The sequence below is a fragment of the Sciurus carolinensis genome, chromosome 9, assembly GCF_902686445.1.
Source record: "Sciurus carolinensis chromosome 9, mSciCar1.2, whole genome shotgun sequence".
In the NCBI taxonomy this organism is placed as follows: Eukaryota; Metazoa; Chordata; class Mammalia; order Rodentia; family Sciuridae; genus Sciurus; species Sciurus carolinensis.
In genome coordinates, this window is record NC_062221.1 from 24,803,663 (window position 1) to 24,826,810 (window position 23,148).

Below are 23,148 nucleotides of genomic sequence, written 5' to 3' on the forward strand. Positions count from 1 at the left end.
ATCAATAAAGGCCCCAATCAATAAACAGCAAAAGAACTAAACAGACATTTCTCAAAAGAAGAAATACAAATGCCCAATAAATATATGAAAAAAAAAATGTTTAACATCCTTAACAATAAATGAAAACCAAAACCACAAAGCTTTCATCTCATACCATTCAGACTGGCAATCATCAAGAATACAAATAATAATAAATGCAGGTGAGGATTTGGAAGGAAAAGTAAACTCATACATTGTTGGTAGAATTGCAAATTAGCACAATCACTCTCAAAAGCAATATGGAGATTTCTCAAAAGACTAGGACTGGAAGTGACTATGGTCACACTATATGACCCAGTGATCCCATTCCTCAGTATTTATTCAAAAGAACTAAAACCAGCATGCCATAATGGTACAGTCACAGTAATGTTTGTACCAATGCAACTCACAGTAGTGAAGTTATGGAACCAGTCCAGGTGTCTGTAAATAGATGAGTATTAATAAATGTGGTAAAACACTGGTGTTTTACTGAGCCATAAATAAAAATTAAATTATGACATTTGCTGGTAAACAGATGGAACTGAAGGACATCATACTAAGTGAAATAAGCCAGACTCAGAAAATCAAGGGTCAAATGTTTTCTCTCATATGCATAAGCTAGAGAAAAGTAAGAAAAATTAGGTGGGGGTCAGATATCAAAAAGATAAAGAGAAGATTAGTGGCATAGAAGGAGATCAAAGGGAAGGATATAGGGATGAGAAAGGAGAGGAAATGCATAAAGAATTTGACAAAATTACACTATGTGCATGGATAAATATACCACAGTGAATTCCATCTTTATGTATATCTATAAAATACTAATTAATATAAATAAACAAATAAATAAAGACCAATAGAGTAGAGGAAGGAAAATAGGGGGAGGGAGGAGAAAAGGGAGAGCACTAGGGACTGAAATGGAGAACATTAAATTCCATGCATATATAATTATGTCAGAATGAACCCAAATCTTTGTATAACCATAATGCACTAATAAAAGCATACAAATTTTTAAAAACTAGAAGTTTTCTTTAAAACTAGGAATGCACGCAGGGTCAATTATAATTTCCCCCTCAAAACCTGTCATGGCTCTTCCTCTCTCCACTCTTTCTCCCCCACTTTGAGATAAAATGATGAGGAAATTTTCATTTTCTTATTTACACAGATAGGCAACACCATTGAATAGTATGGCTTCATTATTTTAAGAAACATTCATGGTGGTCTCCACACAGTCATCACCTCACATCACTCCATATCTTATGCTCTGGAAGGAAGGGCCCTCTCCCTTGACCCTTGGGTGAATCCTAATTGGTCTAAGCTAATCATATAATCCTATTCTTGCCAGTGACTGGTTTATGCATGTGATATAATTGTGACCTGTGGGAAATGAAGAGGCCTCCTGAAAGTTTTAATAAATATTCCTTTTTCTATAATTGTCTGGTGATAGGCAGGAGTTATAAAGATAACTTTGTTTTACATAGTCTGAAGCCTCAAATTTAATAAACTAAGAATGAAGTCATTAGGTGCTAGAAGCACAAAGTTGCTCATAATTTTCAGAAGAGGTAAAACGAGTTCCAAGAAGCATAGTTCACATTTATTCATGCTGAAGCACTGTAGAAAGCTTTCATCTCAAAACTTTTGATCCCTCCAGGTCAGAGGCCTCTCCCTCTGCATCCTGTGACAACAACTATTTACATTTTTGGCTAATACAATGATGTCCTTTACTGGATTTAAAGGCCAGAATCATACTTTATTCAAATGGAATTCCTAGCTCCTGGTAGTATCTGATGTGTTTGAATGGAATCAAGCTTGCATATTCCTGACCCCTCAAAATTTGGCTTGGTCCACCACAGCAATTCAAACATTGTGCATTATTATATTCATTTATTTGTCTTTCCTTTGACTGATAATAATTAAATTTTGTTCATTTCAGGGTCTCACACAATTCTTGGCACATCTAGATGCTCCAGAAAAGTTTTGGTGATGATCAAGATCAAAATGAAGTCCACCCAAAATGCTGCAGGCAAAGGTAGTAGGAGGCCCAACTTCTGTGCATGATATTTTCCCCTTTTAAACACAGTATCAGCTGAGCATCAATCAGAAAATGAAATTTTATAAAAATTTGCTTTCTAACATACATGATGGAATAGCTCTTATCTGAATCTAATTTACTCATGGGAGCTGACAAGAACATTAGCACAAAGAAAAATGGCAGTTATTGCAACCTGATAAATCATTACCTCAGTTGTTTCACAAAATCTCAGAGAAATAACACCTGCTATAACCACCTTCAAGAGAAGCACAAAGCTACCCAATCTGTCTCTCAATTTTTTTCCCAATTTTGAGACAGTTTATGTGTTTGTATAATTTTAAAGCTTGATGTGACTCTCAGAGGGCAGATAATGAAGGTAACTAACCCTATAAAAGCCCTCAGAAGTAACTGAGTTACAGCAAAGTTGTTATGTACCGGTGAAGGAGCAACTCTGAAGAACAAACTTTTGTCTCCAAATTTAAGTTTCCTTCTTTCCTGTTTCAAGATAGAAAATTTTACCATGTAATAATGAAAATATTATAAAATTTTTTGTTTTTCCAATCATTTTTCAAAGACCAAAAACTCCTGCCAACTACTCTTTTCCTCTACTTAGCCTTAGAGAGAAAAAGAAAACAAAAACAAAAACCTTGTCCTGGTCTTGCTTTTGATGAGGCACTAATGAGGCTATGTCTGTTCTTCATTAATTATTGCTGGAGAGTTACAGAAAAATCTTACCAGTAGTCAACAGTATTGCCAATTATAAAGACCCAAATTTGAGGTTTTGGAAGACACACTACAGAGAAGAGGGAGAAATGTTTCTCAGAACTTTACTAGAAAGGTGGTAAAATCTACACTGTTGAGGTTGTCCTGAATACCATAACCCTGGGTACCAAAAGCCCTTGTAATTTTGTATGTTTGAGGGCCAGTTTTTTAAAAGTTCAACTGCACAAAACTCGTTTTTTAAAAATTGAGCAATGGAGAAGTAGCAATAAGCTTTAAAAATAAAAATAGCCATGATAACATTAATACTCCAGGCAACAAACCACTAATTTGTCACACTTTGAAAAATACTGAGTTTTGAGCATAGATTCTATTTATGTCATCAAGGAAATTAAGGATCATGACAATGTCAGTAAGGATATAAAAAAATAATTTGCCATAGATAATTGGGTCAGTTTTTGTTATGATTGCTGCATGCCCCACACTTGCAATTAATGTTAACTTGATATTCAAAATGCAATATTATAATAAATGATTCATGTTAGATTTTTATTTTGTGGGGGTTTTTTGTTGTTGCATTTTATTATTTTTTTTTTTTTAGTTATGGATGGACTTTATTTATTTTATTTATTTATTTGTATTCAGTGCTAAGGATTAAACCCAGTGCCTCATACATTAAGCAAGTGCTCTACTACTGAGCCACAACCCCAGCCCTTTATTTTGAATATTATGAAAAATACTGGAATTGCGGATTTCATGAGATAAGCAGATGTGATGCAAAAACCTACCATGAAATCAAGACACAGTGACAAATTGAGTTTTAAGAGGCAACAAAAACTGATAAGCTCCATTTCCTTGACTAGGTAAAACCATCAAAAGATCAACACTGTTTAAAGTAAAATTAAATTATGATCTAGGCAAGAAGTCTGGTGCTCAAAAAATAAAATAAAAAATAATCTAGGGTTTCAATGAAATAAAGTCTCATAATTTTGTCTGTAGAAAATGACAAAGTAGCAACATGTTTGTAATTCTAAATTTCAGTCTACGTCAACAGCATGGTAAATATATGGGCTTGAGCTTAAACATTTTCTTTAACTATAGCATAAAGCAAGCTGTTACTGCACTTATTTTGAGATGGTAGGAGAGGAAAATGAAACTGCATTAGCATATTCCCATTAGAGGGTTTAAACAACTGATACTAGGTCTTATATTTTTGCTGAGTAGTACTTATCTGGAAATAAAAGTCTGTTTTTGTGCATCTAAAAAGCTGGGGCCTCACCTAACAATAAAGTGCCAATTAGAATCTACTATCTATCAAGACAGATATGGTTTCCCTGAATGACAGGCTATGCATTTAGTCATTGATTTGTAACACATGAAAAAGTCACTGTAGAATGTGTAAGAGGAGGAGACAGAGAGAGATGTGGCTAACCTGTCTCTGATTACATAAACCTTCATTTTTCAGAGACAGAAAGGTGAGGAGAGCCTGGCTAAAGAAGAATGCTTTGGACACTGTGCACTTAATATAGCTCACAGAGAGCTGTGCAGTTTGTCCTGCATGCCAAAGTAATCCAAAGGAACTTGGCAAAAAAGGCTATCTCCTTAGGTCACAACACTGAACAAAGGACATTAAAAAAAAGGGGGTGGGCCTTGGGTATGGTTTTCTTCTAGTTACTAGAACTTCTGAAATTTACTTGAGGATAAATCAAAGTGTTTTTATATACAGACTGAATTAAAATGTTAGAATAAGGTATGATATTTGAATAAGCCTCAAAGAAGGGCCACAGGGTATTAGAACAGTGCTTCTCAAATTTTACTGTGTCCTAATCACCATAGAATCTGTTAAAATGCTGCTTCCAGAGTAGAATAGTGGACATCAGAGACTTGGAAGGGTTGGGGAAGAGGGTGATGAACAGAGGATAGGTAAAGGGTATAGGGATGCAGCTGGATACAGAAATGACTTCTAATGTTCTATAGCAAGAATAACTGAAAACTATTAATTGTGTATTTCAAAATAGCTAGTATAAAGGATTTTGAATATTTTCAACAAAGCATGATAAATGACTAAAATTATACTAAAATGATAAATATGCCAATTATTCTGATCACATAATGTATTATACATGTATTGAATGATATTATACTGTACCCCATAAATATGTACAGTATGATGTGTCATTTAAGAATAATAAAAATTTAAATTTCCAAACCAGCAGTTCTAAATAGCCTGAGAAGTCAACATTTCTAACAAGGTCCCAGGTGATAGCTGAGGCTGCTTATCCAGAGACAAGGACCAGCAAGTTTCAAGCACACAGAAGTCCAGAAGAGTGTCCCAGAGTTCTTCACAGGCTTGGGGGAGAGGGCCAATAAGAGGAGCAGCCAAGTGAGTGGCATGTGTCTCTTCCTACCCTTACAACCCATGAGATCTCATGTGACAACAGAGGATTAGGGATCATGACTGATTGGGGGCCTGCTCATCATACAGATCAGGACACTGGAACTCGGAGAGCCTGCAGGACATGTGTGATTACATGAATGGTATGAATCTACATTGTGTCCAACCACAGAAAGGAAATTATGCACCCCATTTGTGTACAATGAATCAAAATGTAGTCTGTAAAAACTTAAAAGCTAAAAAAAAAAAAAAAAAAAAAAAAAAAAAAAAAACCACCATTAGGAAAATCTTACTCATGTTTGGCTCTTATTCTTTAAACTGCAGTTTTCAGTGTTTTCTTCTTGTTTTGTTCCCAACAGTGATAAATTACAGCTACCCACTCATCCTTCAAACATTTCTCATTACAGAATTTATTACTTTAATGTATTTACACTCAGCCCTATTGCACAGATGATTTGACATAACTTATAATAATAAAGCAAAAAATTAAGACCAGCAAGAATAGGTGGAAAAAGGAAAGAGGGAAAAGAACATAAATATGCTTTCAAAAGTTGTAGCTCTTGTTGATCTTCAAAGTTAATTCCAAACTTCATAAAATGCAGCAGCATCATCATTAGTGGGACTAGTCTTTTTATTAACACTATGGTTGTTATTGATAGTAACATCACTGATAGAATTCTTTTGAGAGTGATTGTGCTTATTTGCAGTTCTACTAACAATGCACAAGTGTATTTAGCCCCACATCCTCACCAGCATTTATTTTTATATTTTTGATGATTTCCATTCTATCTGGAGATAAAAATCTCAGAAGAGTTTTGATTTGTAATTCCCTGATTGTTAAGGCTGTTGAACATTTTTTATGTTTGTTGATCATTTGTATTTTTCTTTTGAGTGATGTGTTTAGTTCATTTACACATTTATTCAATTGGGTAAATTTGTTTTTTCTTGATGTTGTTTTTTGAGGTCTTTATATATTCTGGACATTTATTCACTGTCAGAAGAGTCATTGGCAAAGATTTTGTCCCATTCTGCAGACCACTGGAACCCTACTTCTGAATCCTAGATACTTTATCAGTACAGTATGCTGCCCTCTGAGGTTATAAAATCAGAGCCCAATAAGCTACACATTGAGAACTCAGCTCCAAAATACATTCTCTGCACATGATTGATAATCTGAAAAATCAGGAAAGAAGGGTGAAGGACTTTCTCTCCAAGCACATGTTCCAATTTTCATACAAATTATCTTTCAAAAATTATACAGCAATAATCCTGACATAAATCTCTGGCAAATTTGAAGAACTGATGATTAAACAGATGGCTTGTAAGCATTTAAAACATGAAACAGCAGCCAGCAGGGACTCACATGGGTTTATGGAGAATAAGCCAAATTAACCTAATTTCTTTTTTATGAGAGGTTACTTGATTGGTAGATCAGAAAGAAGCAATTAGTAGTGCTATATCATGATTTCAGCCCATTTACTGTCACCATGTTAACAGATGTCAAAGAATAAAATCTTCTGATGTCATTTTAAATATGGGAGATTTGCAATCTTCATGTGGATTCATTCATGGATGGTTGAAGAAGCAGAACAAATATGCTAAAGTCTTGTATTACAGGCCATTTTTCAGGTGGTACCTCTTGTAATGCTACTGGGATCTATCCCTAAGGATACCTTCACCAACATTTGATTTATGACTTGAACGAAGACTTAAAAAGACTCTACTCCATGTACAAACAGAGAAACAAGATGTATCCCATTTGTTTACAATAAAAATAAATTTTAAAAAAGACATATTTACCAAGTTTATAGATGACACAAAGTCAGGCAGCCATAATCAGTAGACATAGGCAGAATCAATTTTTCAAAATGATTGAAGAAGCTGGAATATGCGCTGGAGATGAGTAAGAATGCATTTTACAAGAACAAACATGAAGTTCTACATTTAAGAATCACGAAAATTCTCAAATCTAAGACTTGTGACACCTGGCTTAAGAGCAGAAAGACTCGTCTCTAAACACTCTGAGGAGAGTTGTGGGAAGCAGAATTGTGCCCCCCCACTAATTCAGTATGTGACAACCATGTGGCATGACTACTAAAATTGCTCCTGAGACTCTAAGCTGACTTGGAAACATATAAGAGGCTTTATTATCAACAGACTTGCCTCCAACAGGCCTCTTGTGCTCAGACCTGGGAATCTCATGTCAAAGGGAATATTTTTACCCAGGTTAGCTCAAGCAATGATGACTAAGATGGTAAGGGGTCTTAAAATCAGATGATCCAAGGAATAGAAGAACAAGGAGAGGGAGCTAACATATTTTTAGCAGTAACTAGCAAAATCGTGCTAAGAATGTTTTCTGTGTCCTTCCTTTAAGACTTAGAACCAGAGATCTTCCAAGATGGCGCACTAGAGGGCGGCTGCATTTCATGTTGCTCCAGGACGCAGGATTCAAAAGAGGAGATAGTGAGAGACTTAGGACCAACTCAAAGCCGCCGGGTGAATCTCTCCCGTTGGGGAGGTGTCTGGATGGGGCGGTAGCCCCGGAACGCAGGGAACTTTGTGAAGTAGAGTTGCCCGGCGAGACGCCGCTCCCCAGGCTGGAGCGGTAAACACGGACAACTGGGATCATCGTAGAGGAGGCGGCTCAGCACAGTGCTTGGACTCGGAGCAACCACTGGGGCTCCAGGTGGCTGCCTGAGGAGGAGCTGCGTGGCGAGCTGTTTGGACTCAGAGCAACCGCTTCTGAACACCAGGGGGTTGCCTGGAGGAAGAGGAGGAGCGCAGTGGGTCGCTTGGTCTAGGAGTGACTGTATCAGAGCCACAGGCGGTTGCCAGAGGAGGAGCTGTGTGGCGAGCTGTTTGGACTCAGAACGACCGCTTCTGAACACCCGGGGGGTTGCCCGGAGGAAGAGGAGGAGCGCGGCGGGACGCTTGGTCTAGGAGTGACTGCATCAGAGCCACAGGCGGGTGCCAGAGGAGAAGGCGAGTGGTGAGTTGTTTGGACTCAAAGCGACCGCTCCTGAACAATGGTGGCCTGCGTGGAGGAGGAGAGCGGTGGGTCACGTGGTCTCCGAGTAACCACTCCTGAACACCTGGGGGGCTACCCCGAGGAGGAGGAGGAACAGGGTGGGTCACTTGGACTCGGAGTGACTGCCTAGGGCTACGGGCAGTTGGTGGGAGGAGGAGACGCGAAGTGAGTTGCTTGGACTCCTAGTGACTGCGTCGGAAACCAGGAGGCTGTCCGGAGGAGGAGGTGTGTGGTGGGTCTCTGGGTCTCGGAGCTATTGTACGGGGATCCAGGTGGCGGCTTAGATGAGGGGCTGCATAGCCAGGCGATTAGGTGCAGAGCAGGTCCCAGGACCGGCTTCTTGCTGGAAGAGCCGCACAGAGACACGCCTAGGGGTGGAGTGAAGTTTCCAGGACTGCGGGCAGATTCTCTGAGGAGAAGCAGCCTAAGGAGACTCGTCTGCGAAGGGTGAGGCTCCCAGGCCCAGGAGGTAGGTCCGGGCCCCTGGGAACGTGGCAGAGGAAGACAGCCCAGCCCAGGCGGTAGTGGTAGATTGAGGGGAACCTCTAGAAGGGGAACTGACCAGCGAGACCTCCCCACCAGGTGAGTCTTCCCTGCCGGGTAAGGTTTTCCCACAAGGACGGTAAAACCAGAGACACAGGCTCAAACAGGCCTTGCCTCAGCCCGCAGCCTAGTTCCCCTTTGGATGACCATTGGTCAACAAGTAGAGGCACCTCTGCCCACTATCAGGGAATATACCCCACCTGAGGGTCACCAACCCTAGAGAGGCAGCTTCCTTGTGGAGCACCGCATTATCAACTTCCTCCAAGACTGCAGGCTACTGAAAAATAAGAGGGGATATACTAGCAATCTTCAGGGACATTATAAGTCAATAGAGGAAATCTGCAATATCTTAAGGACCCACTGATTCCTGAACAATATGAGAAAACAAGGGAAGAAAATGCCCCAAACAAATCTAGATGTTACATCAATAAAATCCAACGACAGCATGGCAGAAGAAATGACAGAAAGGGAGTTCAGAATGTACACAATTAAAATGATCAGGGAAGCAAACGATGAGATGAAAGAGCAAATGCAGGCATTGAATGATGAGATGAAAGAGCAAATGCAGGCATTGAATGATCGCACCAATCGACAGTTAAAAGAGCAAAATACAGGAAGCAAAAGATCATTCCAATAAAGAGTTAGAGATATTGAAAAAAAAACAAACAGAAATCCTTGAAATGAAGGAAACAATAAACCAAATTAAGAACTCCATAGAAAGCATAACCAATAGGATAGAACACCTGGAAGACAGAACCTCAGATATTGAAGACAAAGTATTTAACCTTGAAAACAAAGTTGAACAAACAGAGAAGATGGTAAGAAAACATGAACAGAATCTCAAAGAACTATGGGATATCATGAAAAGGCCAAATTTGAGAATTATTGGGATTTAGGAAGTCTTAGAGAAACAAACCAAAGGAATGAACAATCTATTCAATGAAATAATACCAGAAAATTTCCCAAATCTGAAGAATGAAATGGAAAATCAAGTTCAAGAGGCTTATAGGACTCCAAATACACAAAATTACAACATATCCACACCAAGGCACATTATAATGAAAATACCGAACATACAAAATAAAGACAGAATTTTAAAGGCTGTGAGAGAAAAGAACCAAATTACATTCAGGGGGAAACCAGTACGGACATCAGCAGATTTTTCAATCCAGACCCTAAAAGCTAGAAGTGCCTGGAACAACATTTTTCAAGCTCTGAAAGAAAATGGATGCCAACCAAGAATCTTATACCCAGCAAAACTTACCTTCAAATTTGATGATGAAATAAAATCATTCCATGATAAACAAAAGCTAAAAGAATTTACAAAAAGAAAGCCAGCATTACAGAACATTCTCAGCAAAATATTCCATGAGGAAGAGATAAAAAACAAAGAAGCAAATCAGCAAAGGGAGGAATTATCCTAAAGGAACTGTCAAATAAAGGAGGGTTTGTCAAAAATAAATAAATAAATAAATAAAATTTAAAAAATGAACCAAATGACCGGGAATACAAATCATATCTCAATAATAACCCTGAATGTTAATGGCCTGAATTCATCAATCAAAAGACATAGACTGGCAGATTGAATTAAAAAGAAAGATCCAACAATATGTTGCCTGCAAGAGACTCACCTCATAGAAAGAGATACCCATAGACTAAAGGTGAAAGGATGGAGAAAAACATACCATGCACATGGACTCAGCAAAAAAGCTGGAGTATCCATTCTCATTTCAGATAATGTGGACTTCAAGCCAAAGTTAGTCAGAAGGGATAAAGAAGGACATTTCATACTGCTTAAGGGAAGCATAAATCAGCAAGATATAACAATCATAAACATCTATGCCCCAAACAGTGGCTCACCCATGTATGTCAAACAAATCCTTCTCAATTTTAGAAACCAAATAGACCATAACACAATAATAGTAGGTGATTTTAACACGCCTCTCTCACCACTGGACAGATCTTCCAAACAAAAATTGAACAAAGAAACCATAGATCTCAATAACACAATCAATAATTTAGACTTAACAGACATTTATAGAATATACCATCCAACCAAGAGCAAATACACTTTCTTCTCAGCAGCACATGGATCCTTCTCTAAAATTGACCATATATTATGCCACAAAGCTAATGTTAGCAAACACAAGAAGATAGAGACCTACCTTGTATTCTATCAGATCATAATGGATTGAAGTTAGAAATAAATGAAAGAGTAAAAAACAGAAACTACTCCAACACCTGGAGATTAAACAATATGCTATTGTATGATGAATGGATAACAGAAGATATTAGGAAGGAAATTAAAAAATTCTTAGAGGTAAATGAAAACAAAGAGACATCATATCAAAATCTCTGGGACACTATGAAAGCAGTACTTAGAGGAAAATTTATTTCATGGAGTGCATTTAATAAAAGAAGTAAAACTCAACAAATAAACGACCTAACACTACAGCTCAAAGCCCTAGAAAAAGAACAGAAGAACACCAAAAGTAGTAGAAGACAGGAAATAGTTAAACTCAGAGCTGAAATCAACGATATTGAAACAAAAGAAACAATACAAAAAATTGACAAAATAAATAGTTGGTTCTTCGAAAAAATAAACAAAATCGACAAACCTTTAGCCACACTAAGAGAAGACGAGAGAAAACCCAAATCACTAAAATTCGGAATGAACAAGGAAATATCACAACAGACACGACTGAAATACAAAACATAATTAGCAGCTATTTTGAAAATCTATACTCCAACAAATAGAAAATTTTGAAGACATCAACAGGTTTCTAGAGACATATGAATTGCCTAAACTGAACGAGGAGGACATACACAATTTAAATAGACCAATTTCAAGTAATGAAATAGAAGTCATCAAAAGCCTACCAACAAAGAAAAGTCCAGGACCAGATGGGTTCTCAGCCGAGTTCTACAAATCCTTTAAAGAAGAGCTCATTCCAATACTTCTCAAAGTATTCCATGAAATACAAGAGGAGGGAACCCTCCCAAACTCATTCTATGAAGCCAATATCACCCTGATACCTAAACCAGACAGAAACACATCGAGGAAAGAAAATTTCAGACCAATATCCTTAATGAACACTGACGCAAAAATTCTCAACAAAATTTTAGCAAATCGCATACAAAAACATATTAAAAAGATAGTGCACCATGATCAAGTGGGTTTCATCCCAGGGATGCAAGGTTGGTTCAACATCAGGAAATCAATAAATGTCATTCACCATATCAATAGACTTAAAGTTAAGAATCACGTGATTATTTCAATAGATGCAGAAAAAGCATTTGATAATATACAGCACCCCTTCATGCTCAAAACACTAGGAAAAATAGGGATAGTGGGAACATTCCTTAACATTGTAAAGGCCATCTATGCTAAGCCCATGGCTAATATCATTCTAAATGGTGAAAAACTGAAAGCATTCCCCCTAAAAACTGGAACAAGGCAGGGATGCCCTCTTTCATCACTTCTTTTCAATATCGTCCTTGAAACTCTAGCCAGAGCAATTAGACAAACCAAAGAAATTAAAGGGATACGAATTGGAAAAGAAGAACACAAACTATCCCTATTTGTTGATGATATGATTATATACTTAGAGGAACCTGGAAATTCCACCAGAAAACTTTTAGAACTCATAAGTGAATTCAGTAAAGTAGCAGGATATAAGATCAATGCACATAAATCTAATTCATTTTTATACATAAGTGATGAATCTTCAGAAAGAGAAATTAGGAAAACTACCCCATTCACAATAGCATCGAAAAAAATAAAATACTTGGAAATCAATCTCACAAAAGAGGTGAAAGACCTCTACAGTGAGAACTACAGAATACTAAAGAAAGAAATTAAAGAAAACCTCAGAATATGGAAAGAGCTTCCATGTTCTTGGATAGGAAGAATTAATATTGTCAAAATGGCCATACTACCAAAAGTGCTATACAGATTCAATGCAATTCCAATTAAAATCCCAATGATGTACCTTACAGAAATAGAGCAAGCAATTATGAAATTCATCTGGAAGAATAAAAAACCCAGAATAGCTAAAGCAATCCTTGGCAGAAAGAGTGAAGCAGGGGGTATCGCAATACCAGATCTTCAACTCTACTACAAAGCAATAGTAACAAAAATGGCATAGTATTGGTAACAAAATAGAAAGGTGGATCAATGGTACAGAATAGAGGACACAGACACAAACCCAAATAAATACAATTTTCTCATACTAGACAAAGGGGCCAAAAATATGCAATAGAGAAAAGATAGCCTCTTCAACAAATGGTGCTGGGAGAATTGGAAATCCATATGCAACAGAATGAAACTAAACCCATATCTCTCACCATGCACGAAACTAAACTCAAAATGGATGAAGGATCTCGGAATCAGACCAGAGACCTTGCATCTTATAGAAGAAAAAGTAGGTCCAGAACTTCAACATGTCGACTTAGGACCAGACTTCCTCAACAAACTCCAATAGCACAAGAAATAAAAGCAAGAATTAATAACTGGGATAGATTCAAACTAAAAAGCTTTCTCTCAGCAAAGGAAACTATCAGCAATGCGAAGAAAGAGCCTACAGAGTGGGAGAAAATCTTTGCCAATCATACTTCAGATAGAGCACTAATCTCCAGAATCTATAAAGAACTCAAAAAACTCTACACCAAGAATGTAAATAATCCAATTGACAAATGGGCTAAGGAAATGAATAGACACTTCACAGAAGAAGATCTACAAGCAATCAACAAACATATGGAAAAATGTTCAACATCTCTAGTAATAAGAGAAATGCAAATCAAAACTACCCTAAGATTCCATCTCACCCCAAATAGAATGGCGATTATCAAGAATACAAGCAACAACAGGTGTTGGCGAGGATGTGGGGAGAAAGGTACACTCATACATTGCTGGTGGGGCTGCAAATTAGTGCAGCCACTCTGGAAAGCAGTGTGGAGACTCCTTAGAAAACTTGGAATGGAACCACCATTTGTCCCAGCTATCCCACTCCTTGGCCTATACCCAAAGGACTTAAAATCAGCATATTACAGAGATACAGCCACATCAATGTTCATAGCTGCTCAGTTCACAATAGCCAGATTGTGGAACCAACCTAGATGTCCTTCAAGTGATGAATGGATAAAGAAACTGTGGTATATATATATACAATGGAATATTACTCAGCCATAAAGAATGATAAAATTATGGCATTTGCAGGCAAATGGATGAAATTGGAGAATATCATGCTAAGTGAGATAAGCCAATCTCAAAAAACCAAAGGAGGAATGATATCGCTAATAAGTGGATGATGACACATAATGGGGGGTGGGAGGGGTTAGTGTTAGGGTTAGAGTTAGGGTTAGGGAGGGGGGCACGAATGGAGGAAGGAAGGGCTGTATAGAGGGAAAGGAGGGGTGGGAGGGGTGGGGGGAAAGGAAAAAATGACAGAATGAATCAAACAACATTACCCTATGTAAATTTATGATTACACAAATGGTATGCCTTTACGCCATGTACAAACAGAGAAACAACATGTATCCCATTTGTTTACAATAAAAAAAGACTTATAACCATAGTTATTATTATTTTTATAGTTCCTTACAGCTTTGGTTTTTAAATGTTTTTATTAGTACATTAAAGTTATACATAATAGTGTGGTTCATTATATTACATGCATTCATATATGCATATAATATGCTCCATTTCAATCCCTCATACTTCCCCTTTCCCTTCCTCCTCTAGCCCCTATCCTCTACTCTACTCTATTTATTTATTATTTTTCAATTGGTGGATTACAGTTACACATAGAAGTGAAATTTGTTGTGATACATGCTTATAGCCTAGTTTGGTCAATTTCATTCCACAGTTCCTCCCCTTTCTCATTCCTCTTCCCTCCCTCTTCCTCTAGTCCACTACTTCCCTCACCACCACCAATTTTCATGAGAAAAACATTCAATCCTTGACTTTCTGAGTCTGGCTTATTTCACTCAGCATAATGTCCTCAAGGTATATGCTTTTATCAGCACATGTTTTGACTTCTTCCTTTATGGCTGAATAAAACTTCGCTGTATGTACATACATCACATTTTCTTTATCCACTCAGTTGTTGACTGGCACTTGGGTTAGTTCTATAACTTGACCATTATGAATTGCATTGATATAAATATTAATATGCATGTATCACTATAGTACGCTGATTTTGGTTCTTTTGACTAAGTACCAAGGAGTGGGATAGAGGAGTCAAATGGTGGTTCCATTCCTAGTCTTTTGAGGAATCTTCATACTGCTTTCCAAAGTGGTTATACTAATTTGCTGTCCCACCAAAGTAAAAATGTGCCTTTTCCCCACATCCTTGCCAGCAATTACTATTATTTGTATTCTTTTTCTTGGGGGGGGGGGTACCAGGGATTAAACCCAGGGACCACTGAGTCGCACCCCTAGCCCTATTTTGTATTTTTTTATTTAGAGACAGGGTCTTACTGAGTTGCTTAGTGCCTGGCTTTTGGGATCCTCCTGCCTCAGCCTCCCAAGCTACTGGGATTACAGGATTATGTGGGAGCACCTGGCTTATTATTTGTTTCCATTCTAACTAAAGTGAGACAAAAATCTCAGTGTAGTTTTGGTTTGCATTTCCCTAATTAAAAAGGATGTTGAACATTTTTTTCATATATTTTTTGGCCATTTGTATTTCTTCTTTTGAGAAATGTCTGTTTAGAGTATCTGCCCATTTATTGATTGGGTTGTTTTCTTGGTAGTTAAGTTTTTTGAGGTTGTTATATATTCTGAATATTAATCCCCTGTCAGAAGAGTCACTGGCAAAGATTTTCTCCCATTCTGTAGGCTACCTTTCATTGCTTTTGTTTCCTGTGCCATCCAGAAGCTTTTCATTTGAGACCATTACATTTATTGAAACTTATATTCCATATACTTATTATTTTTCCCATTTTTCAGATGAGAAAACCAAGACTGATTGCTCGGGTAATTGTCCAAAGTTGGTGGAGAGATTGGAATATAAATGCAGCAGACAATCTTTAACCAACAGTTTAAATTTTGATATTAACTGAAAAAAGATTAGGCTAATAATAAGGGGCAGGAGACCCACATTATACAGCTCCTTGCATATGCCAGTTTCCATGGGGGACATCCTCTCTTCACCCTTTCTCAGTCTGATTCATATTCATCGTACAAATCTGACTCCTGTTTTCTCTTCTAGAGGTCTTCAATCTTTAAAAATGGGGTAAGTGCACCTCCACCTAGCATGCCCTGCAAGTGACTACAAGTGCCTATTTACATCTTTGTTTGCCTGACTGGACTGTAAGTTCTTTGAAGGCAAGATTCATGTTCTAATTTTCTTTTTGTTTATAATAGTTTTTATTGTATAATAGATTTTAATTGTTATATATGATGGTAAAATGTATTTTGACATATTATACATATATGGAGTATAACTTCTCATTCTTCTGGTAGTACCTGATGTAGTGTTACATTGATCATGTAACCATATGGTTTATAACAGTTTTATTTATAATTCACATACCATTAAATTCACCTTTTAAAGCATATAAGTTAGTGGTTTTTAGCATATCCCCAGGGTTTTGCAACATTACAAATATTTAATTTTAGAACATTTTCATCGTCCCTGTTACAGACTTAATTGTGTTCTCCCAAAATTCATGCTTAAGTCCTAACTCACAATATATTAGAATATGACAGTTATTTGGAAGTTACATGTATTCAGGTGATTTAATTAGAATGAAGTCATTAGAGTAAGCCTAGTCAGTGAGTGGTGTCCTTAAAAGAAGAGAGAAACAGAGACACCAGGGGAACTCTTGCACACACAGGAAAGATCACATGAAGACAGAGCCAAAAGGGGGCCAACTGCAAGCCAAGGAAAGTCACCTCAGCAGAGATCAACCTGTCAGCACTTCCATCATGGACTTCCAGGCTCTAGAACTCAGAGAAAATAAATCTCTGTTGTTCAAACCACCCAGGTGTGCTATTTTCTTAAGTCAGTCCTAGAAAACTAATACAATCCCCAAAGAAACCCCATAATCATGAGCAATCACTCCCATCCCCCTTCCCACCTTCCCTGGCAACCACTAATCCATTTTCTGCCTCTATGATTTACCTATTCTGTATATTTCATATAAATGGAATAGGTCTTTTGTGACTGGTTTCTTTCACTTACAATAATATTTTTAATTTTTATTGGTGTACTATAATTTATATAATAGTGGGATTCGTTATGACATATTCATATATGCATATAACATAATTTGGTCAATTTCATTCCCCAGTACTTCTCCTTTCTGTCCCCTCCTCCTTCCCCAAGGCCCCTTTCCTCTATTCTATCGGTCCTTTTAATTTCATGAGAGACCCTCTTTTTCCTTTTATCTCTCTGGCACCCACATATGAAAAATAAACAAAACAGGACCCTTGACTTTCCAAATCTGATTCATTTCATAACACTCTGAAGATCCATCCATTTTATTGCAAATGATATAGTTTTGTTCATTTTTGTGCTCAGGAAAACTCCATTGTATATATATATGCCATTTTTTCTATCCATTGACCTATTGACAGACACTTAGGTTGGTTCCATAACTTGGTCAGCTGATGGACATGTGAATGGTTTCCACCTTTCATTATTATAACTAATGCTGCAATAAACATCTGTACACAAGTTTTTGTGTGGGCATAGGTTTTTATCTTCTAGGCATATACCCAAAAGTAACTGCTGAGTCATTCGGTAACCCTATATTTAATGTTTTGAGGAACAGCCAGATTGTTTTGCAAAGTGGCCACATCATTTTACATTCCTGTCAGGAGCATATAAAGGTTCCAATTTCTCCACATCTGATACTTATTTTTTTAATATTTTTTAGTTGTAGATTGACATAACACCTTTACTTTACTTATTAATTTTTATGTGGTACCAAGAATCAAACCCAGTGCCTCCCATGTGCTAGGCAATTGCTCTACCACTGAACTACAACCCCAGCCCTGATACTTATTTTTTATTCTAGCCATCTTAGTGGGTATGAAGTGACTTCTCATTGGAGTTTTGATGCACATTTCCATGACCACTAAAGATGTTAAATGTTTTTCCATGTTTTTCTTAGCTATGTGTATATTTTTGAGAAATGTCTGTTACTGTTTGTTTTCTTATCCCTAGCCCCCAATCCATCAGAGGACATACAGCAGACAAAAAATTGGAGTCATAAAATACTTGTAGCAGAACCACCCAGAACTCCTAGATCCCAACCGAGACCTACTGAATCAAACTTTCCAGGCTCAGGAATCTACATTTAAACAAGGTTATGAAGGGTTTCTGTCTCACACTGAGGTTTGAGAAGCAGTCTCTTAATGTGGAACTAAAGATTCTTTAAACATCCGAAGAGCCATGACATATTCAGAAGTAAACTTGATCTATGATGTTCTAGACCACAGAAGGGGACTAGTAAACAAGAATCACAAGCAGGAGTTTATTGCTTCACTACATGGTATTAAGTTGAGTTTGCTGGCCCCAACTACCATGAAAGTCACAGAAGAGGTCCCACATAAGGTGGAATGTAGGGCAGGATGTTGTCCTTTGGGGAAAGTATAGTATTTTAGTATCTGGTAGATTCATCTACCTAATTTTAACTCTGCATTATGAGTATCTGAAAGACTTTATCTAATTTAACTCTGAATTATAAGCCAATAAAATATCTTGGTATTGACTATATCTAAAATAGAATGAGTCTCTAGTAAAAGACAATGTATATGGTTTTCCTATGTCTGTTTGCTTTCCCCTACTTCTTCCTCTTCTCTGAAAAGGGGAAAACCAAAAATTTACTGACTCTACACAAACTATCCTACTTTAAAGAATACCAAGACAGGCATACACTCCTTTCTGGGATCTATTAGGTTACTTGGTTTCATACCACAAAATAAGTTTCAGCTCACTGAAACTCCAAAATAACTTATTACAGGTTAGTCAGTGGGTCATTGATTCACTAAGAGTTTTCTGGGCCAAACAAGAGCTAGCCTTCCACCATTACTGGTGCTGGGTCCTATGGCACTGCTGCTCAGGAACTCCATCTTTGCTGCATAAGCACCACCAGAGTAGCCTTTCTGAGGCCTCTGAGTCTTGATGTCATCAGTTCCTAATTTCAAGTGTAAGATACCAGACTGTAGAGTGCATGATGTTCTATTGACAGATAATTGAACTAATAATGAATGAACTCAATGGCACTGAGCACCTTAGAGCTATTTTAAACAACAACAACAACAAAACCCAAAGTCCTAATTGATGGCTTCTAGGAGCTTAGATTTTAGGTAAAACTCTGGCACATACAAAATCTTTAGGCAACAATTACAAGGTTTCCCATAACTGAGGAGTACAGAGTAGGGCATGAGAACAAGGGTGTAGCAATGTAACTGCTATGTTGCGGCATGTACTATGTTAATTTGCATATTACCATAAAACTAAGGAATATATATACTTGGTAGCTTCCATCAGCCCTGGGTTTTTGGTCATCAAAACAGGTATTTTCCAGTCTTGTAATCCGGACCAGAGAACCTTTGTTCTTTGGAACAAAATTCCTTTGTATCCATTCTCTGCTCCATTCTCATCACCATGGCCTGACTTTCAAATCAATTTTCTTGAGGCATATTTTATATACAACAAAACCAGTTTAAGTGTATAGTTTTAATGGTTTTGGCAAATTTACACATTTTAGTAACTACTGCCACAAATAAAATATAGAGCATTTCTATACCCCCCAAAAGTTCCCTCCTGTTCCTTTAGATCCTCCCATCCCTCAACCCAAGCAACTACTAACATGCTTCTGTTACCATTGGTATATCTTTTCTAGAATTTCAAATAAATAGAACCATGGTATGTATTATTGTGCATCTAGACTCTGTCACTCAGCACAGCATCTTAAGAGATTTAGCACCAAGGCCTGATTAAGTAAGTCAGGGTGACAGTAGAGATATAATTCTACATAGCTCTGGCTGTCAAGGAGGGAGAGGAATCACCACATTTTCTCCTCCATTCTTCCCAGGGCCAAGCCCAACCCACTGACAGTCATGCTCTGATAAGGAAACTCAGGCATTCCCTGTAAACAACTACCAAGAAAAATGGATGTAAAGGAATTATGGGGACAGGGTGAACCCAATCAATGAAGATAATCTCCCAAGAAAGTAGGTGAATCTTAGAAATGAATGGAACTTGTATATCACACAACTCCAGAACCTCATTCTATGGTTAAGATACTTCAACAGGTTAGTGTTCTTTCTGGTACCACCTTCTCCATGACCTAAATTCAGGTCCCAAATACAAAGACAACATGGGCAACAGACTATCAGACCCTTTTCTCAGAGTACAACAGAGAAGAAAGGGATAGCATGGGGAACACAAACAAGAAAAACTACAAGAGAGGTGGATCAGGGTGGGAAACATGATTAATATAGTCCAGATAGAGCACAGCTGAAAGAATGTCCTGAAAGTGAGGCATAATAAGTTTGGTCTGACAGGAGGATTCAAGAGCTATAAGATCTTTGCCAAGAGACTGACATTATAAAAGTAATATTTGAAAAATCATGAGAATGTCACATCAGTGTTGGTCACATTTAGCAGACAGGAGCAAGATGGTGACTCTAGAGAAGCAAAACCATGTAAGTGAGAGACTTCAGAGAGAAGCTGCTGAGAAGCAGGCCACGATCCAGATAAAACTAAAAATTCAGAAAACCCTTGTAGAAAATTCTACTAAGTATGAATATGATGGAAGTATTTATGATGGAATGCCATGGTGGGGAGGAATAAAGTAATCCCAAATTGTTTTCGAGAAAAGATCAGAAGTCCAAGTATATTTACAACTTATTAAAAGCAGTTGAGATTAGGAAAAAAGAGAAAAGAAAATACAGAGAAAATAAAAATGGAAAAAGGAGAATTTAATGATAAAGAGGCATTTGTGACATCTGCTTATAAAAAAATACTACAAGAGAGAGCTGAAGAGGCAGAAAGAGAGAGGGCTGCTGCACTAGAAGCATTTTGAGAAAGTCCTCAGTGGAGGAATTTTATAGGCACCTATTAAATCAAGCAGTAGAAGAAGAGGAAATGCCTAAATGCAGCTTTCATGAAGCCAGGTCTAGGGAAAGAGAAGAGAAATCTAGAGGTTATGCCAATGAAGTAAATTCAGTACCACAGGAGCAATGCATTAGTAAACTGGCGTGAAGAAGGAAAATACAGATGCAGACAGTGACTCTGAGGCCAAAAGCAACAAGGATGATGAACTGGGAGATAATAAAAAGAACTGCAAAAGAGAAAAGGTCACAGAGATCTCCAAGAATTACTTCAAGCATCACAGGAATCAAACCCATTGACAGTCATCTAGCAAAGAGGACACAGTGCCAAATACCACACCAAAAGTTCCAAGTCAAAAGGATATGAAAAAAGGGAAGATCGACACCATGAGAGGCAATCTGGAGACCAGGAGAATTATTACACTGACTGTGACCACAGAACAGAAATGAATTCTCTCTGACATAGAGAGGCAGTCATACAGATTCCCACTGGAAGAGGCAGGGAAAAGAAGACAAATGGGGGGAGGGCATCAGGGAGAAAGAAATGACAGAGAATGGAAAAAGGAGGAAGATGGAGAAATATTTCTTTATAAAACAAGAAGAGATAGACAATGAAATGACCATGACTGGTACACTGAGAAAGGAGGAAAGAAGAAAGAGAAAAGCAAAACAAAGAAAGAACACATAAAAGTGAGAAAGATACAGAAATAATAACAAGTACAGAGATACGGAAAAACAAGAAATAGGTGTTCCATCTTCAGAAAGAAATTGAGACAGAAGGGGAGGCAGCCCCAATTCTAGGGCAAGACATGAGTTTCTTGACCAGGAAAGATCCAGTAAATGAGAAACATGAAAAAGGACAAAGAAAGAAACCAAGAAAAACTCTCTAGTTCTGAAACATCACTGGGAGCAAAAGAGACTCACAGAGGAAAAGCAGGAGCAAGGCAAGGAACAAGAGAGACCACCTGAGGCAGCGAGCATGTTTGCAGCGTGTAATAAAGTAAGTCGCAGCACTTAATTTTTTTCAGGTCCTAATGGTGATCTCCTTCTCACCTGGGGAACAAGCAAGACATCAAGGCACCCCTGCCCTCAGAGGGTGACATAGTCTGGCCAGCTTAAAACATCAACCCTGCCTAAGGCTACTCCTCTGCTGCCTTGGAAAGAAGATGAAACAAGCTCAGCCTTGGACCAAGGAGGAAGAGGGCAGGGTGGAAAAGCTGCCCAACTGTACTTTCAAAGGGCAATTTCAAACTGTGGTTTCAAGTATTAAGGGACACCCATCATTAAAGTTATAAAACCCCTTCCTGGGGGTAGGGAGGGAGGGGGAAATGCTGGGAAGTGATGTTGGCCAAATTATGATGTCATACTGTATGCATGTAACAACAAATCCCCCCAATAGGTACGACTATACTGTAGCAATAAAAAATGTGGAAAATAAAAATAAATAAATCCCACCTCTAGCAAGTTTACATCCCTCAGGGGTCTAAATATCTCTCACCAGAGGAACTGCACTTCTGAACTTCCTGCAGTTCCTCCAGGTTTATCATCTGTATCAGGAATTACCACAGAAGAGCCAAGCGTCTTTAGCTCAGGGCTGCAGGTTTATGAAGGGTTCCAAATGGTGACTCTCAACAAGAGCTCCAACTCACCATACACCTTCTGACAGAGACTCACCCACAGCTGGAAAAGATGTTCACCATACAAGTTTAAACGTGCCACATTTATGGGCCACCCCAACTATAATACACTTAGAATAAAATTTACAAGGATCCTACAGTTATCTTGTGAGTCATATAATCACATTGTACTACATTTTTAATGTGTTATTTTTTGTGTTGAATGTAAATATTTAAAACATTCCATTTTTTATTGTCCTAGGTTATATAATCTTACAAAGTTTGACAAACCACAAAAAAATGGAAGACAGATCTCTCTCAGCTTCAAAGAGACTCTAATCTCTCTCACTCCCTTGGCCCTTCTAATATCTACTGGTATTCACAACCTATTTTCAGCCTAAACATCAGTTCATGAAGGTCAATGGATGTGACTGCTTCATCTCTAAGGTCCCAAGATCTCTTTGGTAGCACCAACTAGATGTTTGTTGAACTATTCATTGTTATTCTCATAAACAATAGAGAGTTAAACTGGGTAAATTTTAGGCTTTTTGTTTCTTTTAAGAGACAGAGAGTTTATACATTTATTTATACTTATTTATTTATACTTATTTATTGTGTACATATAAACTAAGAACTTCCATCTAATATATAGATGGCAAGAGAGACCAAACCTATCCTATACTAGTTAAAATGGTCTGTGAAGATAAAAAGATTTCTCTAAATTTA

General features: G+C 37.7%; 1 protein-coding gene and 1 pseudogene across 5 annotated transcripts in view; one reads left to right on the plus strand and one right to left on the minus strand.

Annotated features, from left to right (window-relative positions):
• Window positions 1–23,148, minus strand: part of Nek11 (NIMA related kinase 11) — a 330,359-nt gene that overhangs the window by 287,089 nt on the left and 20,122 nt on the right. The gene's annotated exons all lie outside the window — the stretch shown is intronic.
• Window positions 16,586–21,824, plus strand: LOC124992756 (nuclear speckle splicing regulatory protein 1-like; annotated as a pseudogene).